The sequence below is a fragment of the Panthera pardus genome, unplaced genomic scaffold (assembly GCF_024362965.1).
Source record: "Panthera pardus isolate Hobbes unplaced genomic scaffold, ASM2436296v1 HiC_scaffold_8, whole genome shotgun sequence".
Taxonomy (NCBI): Eukaryota; Metazoa; Chordata; class Mammalia; order Carnivora; family Felidae; genus Panthera; species Panthera pardus.
In genome coordinates this window covers 70,210,547-70,216,153 of record NW_026527013.1, presented here as the reverse complement: position 1 = coordinate 70,216,153, position 5,607 = coordinate 70,210,547, and the positions used below count along the sequence as shown (strand labels likewise).

The following is a 5,607-nucleotide window of genomic DNA, read 5'->3' as shown; positions in this document are numbered from 1 at the left end:
CTCTCCCGCAGACATTGTCATCTGAGTCAAAGGACCCACCAGGAGGAAATCTCCCAGATGGCAGGCTAATGGAACAGTGATCTGAGACTAGTCCCTACGCCTGGCCCACCTGCAGTCTCAGGAAACACGTTCTCTGTGGCATACCCTGTCTCCTCCACATGGCCACATCTCCCTCCGAGAGTCCCCCTCGCCCAGAGACTATGGCTCTTTGGGCTCACGGTGTTTCCGCCATGAGTAGAGAAGGCGGGTGCAGCACTGCAGCTCAGAGCCCGGCATGTGGACCCCTACATATGCCCGCAGCAACTTCAAGCTTTTTTAGTCTGGGGGCTGGCAAAAGTCCTCAGGTTAGTGATCCAGCCAGGTGCCCAGGATGGAGGAGATGGCCCTGGGGATACAAAAGTAGCCAGAATAATCACCATGGGGTGTTCCTCCCACTGATGTCTCAGGACAGGCCTGTGGGACCTGGCCTCTATGCCTCCTGCTCCTGGATGTCCAGAGGGTGGTTCTATACGTTGTCCACCTGTGATTTGGCAGTCCCGCCTACGAGAGACCTGGTCACTGAAGAGGGACCGTCAAGATTCTGTTTGACGGGAACCCCTTAACCAATGATGTGGTCGTCTCTGTCCTTCTTGGGGAAGCCAGCCAGACTCCTCGCTGTGTCCCGAGCCAACCTTCCACCGGAAATCAAGTCCGTGCGTGAGTGGAGGGGTGGTGTCGGGGTGAGTCAGTGCCTTCACTGCATACCCTAGCGCTCCATGAAAATCTGCGCAAATACAGGACAAGGGGATTCTGTCTCTTACCTGGGCTTGCTATGACCCTCCTGATGCCTTCAACGTGACGACCTGTGCCTCTGTGCTGCCTCATGCCCTCAGTGCACATGTGGGTGTCCTCCCGCTGACACTGTTCTCCCATCGTGTGGGTGATATGTGCTCCTTGAGCCCTCACTGTGTCTCCTGTACCCTTGCTAAGCATGCACTGTGGATGTTCCCCAAGGTGGTGAGCGTGATGCTCCCCAAAACCGTTATTCTGGGTCCCCTGATGGGGGTGGAGGCAAGGCTGTGAGTGGGAAGGGATGGGGTTGGACTCTAAAGGCGCTGACGTGGTCCTCTGGCGCCCTCTGCTGCCTCCCTGTGCCCACAGCCCATCCTCTACCAGACAGGACACTTCTCTAAAGAAGACATCTGGATTGCCAACAGGCACATGAAAAGATGCTCAACGTCGCTCCCCATCAGGGAAATACAAATCAAAACCACACTCAGCTATCACGTCACGCCAGTCAGAGTGGCCAAAATGAACAAAGCAGGAGACTATAGATGCTGGAGAGGATGTGGAGAAACGGGAACCCTCTTGCACTGTTGGTGGGAATGCAAACTGCTGCAGCCGCTCTGGAAAACAGTGTGGAGGTTCCAAACAATTAAAAATAGACCTACCCTATGACCCAGCAGTAGCACTGCTAGGAATTTAGCCAAGGGATACAGGAGTACTGATGCATAGGGGCACTTGTACCCCAACGTTTATAGCGGCACTCTCAACAATAGCCAAATTATGGAAAGAGCCTAAATGTCCATCAACTGATAAAGGGATAAAGAAATTGTGGCTTATATTCACAATGGAGTACTATGTGGCAATGAGAAAGAATGAAATATGGCCCTTTGTAGCAACGTGGATGGAACTGGAGAGTGTCATGTGAAGTGAAATAAGCCATACAAGGAAAGACAGATACCATATGTGTCTACTCTTTTGTGGATTCTGAGAAACGGAACACGTGCGGGAGGGGAAGAAAAAAAAAAGAGCTTAGAGTGGGAGAGAGCCAAAGCATAAGAGACTCATAAAAACTGAGAACAAACTGAGAGTTGATGGGGGGTGGGAGAGAGGGAAGCGTGGGTGATGGGTACTGGGGAGGGCACGTGTTGGGATGAGCACTAGGTGTTGTATGGAAACCTATTTGGCAATAAGTTTCAAAAAATTTTTTAATAAAAGCATCAATGAAAAAAGAATCTCAGGTCAGATTATTAGATGAGTATGCTCAGCAACTCCCTGCAACAACAGCAGTGTCCCTGTGATTTCTAACAGCACAGTCCATTCTGGGGATCCGAAGAGAGGGACAGTACCTGGCAGAGGTTGGATCAGGATAACAGGACATGTAGGACGTTCAGTGCAGTACTGTGACATGGCAAGAGAAAGGAATCCTGTCACAGTCCCACATTTGTGAAGGGCTGAATGGGTGAGGTGAGTGGTCTCCTTTCAGAATGTTGTCTAGGTGGTAAGGCCCTTGCTCCTGATCTGGAGGGGCCCCAGGGGCGTGTTGCTTGGCCAGAAAGTGCAGAGCATTAGACATAATGCAACGAGCCCCATGTCCTTTGGGTAAAAATCTCCCTGCTCCTCACGAACGTGTGTCAGACGTGGAGAAGGTGTGGAAGGATGGTCGGGCGAACCGGGACACCTGGGAACGTTCGTCGGGGAAACGTGTACAACAATGCCAATATATTCTAGACAGAATGGGACGTGAAATGGTCTCACACCTCTTTTCTGATATTCCTACAAATAAGTGGAGAGTGACGTTGCGTCTGGCCGTGGCAGGGGCTGGGCCCTGAGGGCATGTTTGGGGAGCAGATGGGGTTCCAGGTTCATCTGGGACCAGGAGTCTCTGAGAGCTACCAGGGGAGCAGCAGTGTGTTTTCTGGGCCCTGGGATTCTTTGCATTGCTTCTGGGCCCTGGGTGTTGGGTTTCCCTGGTACCTGCACTCACCCTGAGCCAGCGTGGCTTCCTGTTGACGACATGGTGCTTCCTCCTTTCCTTCAGGGAAGTAGAGCAGGGGCTCTCATTCAGCTTCTCCTCCATCTGTGGCATGTGGCTCTGTAAAGACAGTGCCAGGCAGGCAGGCAGGCAGGAGTCCTCAAAGCCATGTCTGCTTGCTTTCGCTTGTCCTCAGACCCATATGAATTCATTCCAGATATGACACCACACTGTGCACTCACCTCCCCCACGGAGGAGAAGCAAGGTGGCTTGAGGGCTTGGATTCAACCTGTTACCGGTTAGAGGCACCTCAGAGATCCCTTCTTCCTCCTTCCCAGCATGACATGTGTGTGGCCATGATGGGTCCACCAGGTGGTCCACTGCCATCCAACCTGCTCCGGTCCCGGGGAGGACCGGCCCCCATGTCCCCCTTTCCCCGAAACTGAACATGAGGGGATGGGGGTGCCCAGGGAAGGCTCAGAGCTGTGACCTGACCTGACCTGGCCTGCTCTAGGCTGCTCTGTGTTACCTTATGTGACCTCCTGGAAAACATCCTGAGGCATTGCCAGCGTGGGTTAGGGAAACCTCTCCAACATCTGTGTAATCCTGCACACTGGGGTTTCTGGTATCCAGAGCCCTGGTACCTGGGAAGAAAACAAGAGAACATCCCAAAGTCTCTGTGTCTGTAGGCAAGTGAGCCAGGTATGGGACCTTACTAGAACATGGGTGCCCGGTTACGGGAGTTCCAAGCTTTCCTGGGGCCAATTGTGAGCAAAGTGATGTCACTGCCTAGGATCTACCTCTTGAGTCCCCTCCTGGGATAACACCTCTGCAAATAGTCCTCTCTTTGCTGACTGCTCACCCCCATTCTCCATGAAATGTCATATCGGTACACAGTTCCACCAATGCACCCCTCTCCACAGTCCCCTGGGAAGGTCTGGGGGCAGCCAGGGTCCGAGCTGTGAGACCTATCTGGGTTGAGACAGAACTCTTCTTTCTTACCTCTTTCTGGTCCCAGATTCGCGACTGTGCTTCTCAGGGATGGTCCGTGTCTTTCCTGCCCAGTGGAGATCATTCTAGCCTGTACTTCCTCAGGAGGTCCTCAGGCATATGTGGGATGATATCTGTGAAATTGGAGCAGCGGTGTCACCTGTTGGAAATTTATCCAACCACATTGACTTCAACTTCTCACCTCCTCTGATTCTGCTGCTCCTCTGATCCCATCCCACAGTCCTTCCAGGTGTGTGTACGTGCGTGAGTGTGTGTGTGTATGTGTGTTTACCAGTGCTTGTTTTCTGGGGTCCCAGAAGGTCACATCCCCACCTAGGGAAGGATGGCCAAACATTTCCTAGGAGCTTAGGTTCTCTACTTTCTAAAGCAATCCCTACAGAAGGGATTGGAGTTGGGGCCTAGTAGGACAGAACTCTCTTTTACGTAGACTTGGTCAGTAGTGTGCCACGAGCCATTCCCTGCCTTTCCACTGGGTACATACAATGGGGACAGGGTGGCACTCAGTGGGTTGCCCTGGCCTGGGGGTCCTCCTCAAGGAAGAACGTGCTGGGATGTCTTCTGTGACGCTCCTCTTCAGCCTCACCCCCACGCCACCTCCATGTCCGCACCCAGTGACAGTAACACACCCTTTTCCAGACCCCCTCCGAAATCCTGGGTCAAATCCAGGACCCCATTTTGAGGACATGAAGTTGGGGTCATGCCTGGTTCTGCCTTTCTACCAGTCTGTGATTCTGGGCAAGGCACTGACCCTGGCAGGGTCTTCACTTTCCCCTCCCCTCAGTGGCTCCCTGGGATGCCCACATCCTGTCAACACATCCTTGTGGGATTTCCTTCCTGGAGTGTGGTATGGACGTAGTGTTTGATTTCTGTTGCAAAGAAGATGGCACCGTGACCCCAGACCAAACAAGTTTAGGTGATAAAATGTGCATGGCACGGCCACGTGCTCACTGTCACTCTCTGTGTTGTCTCTCAGCCCCTCACAGTGGGGACCAACCCCCGTGTTGAGTCGTGACACAGACAGTTACACTAGCCTAGCCCTGAGAGACAACAACAGACAGGGAAGGACTAAGGCACTCGATGTGGACTGAATCCTGCCACCACCCTGAAGTGGGCTCAGGCGTTGAGTGAAGCAGGTTCTGTCTCAGTGATGACAGCAGCCCCAACCTCCTGAGAGGCTCTGGCAGGAGCCCCCAGCTGAGCCCTGCTGAATTCCTGGTCCCCTGGGCCTGTGAGGTGGCAATTTTATGAGGAAGCCACTAAGGGTTGGGGAATATTGTCCCACGGCACTAGAGCAGAGTAGTGACAATGTCCTCCTGCCCCAGGCCCTGGCCCTCCTCACCCTCCCTCTCTGCTGTCCTCGCAGCTCTTTCCGGTCTCCCTGGTCTCCTTTCACACGTCCCCTCTGAAACAACGACCCCTGCCTCCGAGTGTCCGCCCCACTGTGCCTTCTGCCAGGCTACATACCCTCGGACTTGTGCAGGGCTGGCTTGTTCCTGCACTGCGGCAGGAAATCTTAACGTTGCCTCAGCACAGCCTTGTCAGACCCTCCCCTGGTGGAGCTCAGGACCCAGTTGTCGCACCTTGAATTTTTCTATGGAGTCCTTGCTCATGTCATTCCCATTTTTGTTTCATGTTCTTTCCATCTTCCTGGCTAGACCTTGAACTCCTAGAGGGAAGACGTGGCTGCCTTACCAGCACTGGCACTACGTGAATGCTCAGATGCTCATTCCCGGGGGCTGACTGAGGAGGTAAAGGGATCCCACCCACCATTTAGCAGCTCAGTCATTGTAGCCTAATTTACCTGGGTCATTTTTCAATACTTCTTTTATCGTATATCTGTTGAGTCCACTCTAGTCGTA

At 53.2% G+C, this 5,607-nt stretch overlaps 1 long non-coding RNA gene across 1 annotated transcript; it reads right to left on the bottom strand.

Annotated features, from left to right (window-relative positions):
- Positions 1-2,248: 2,248 nt before the first annotated feature.
- LOC128775710 (uncharacterized) lies at positions 2,249-5,065 on the bottom strand. Its single transcript, XR_008420688.1, has 3 exons — positions 3,740-5,065; positions 3,267-3,381; positions 2,249-2,857 (listed from the first exon to the last, which is right to left on the bottom strand). It is a non-coding gene; the product is annotated as an uncharacterized LOC128775710 (long non-coding RNA).
- Positions 5,066-5,607: the final 542 nt, after the last annotated feature.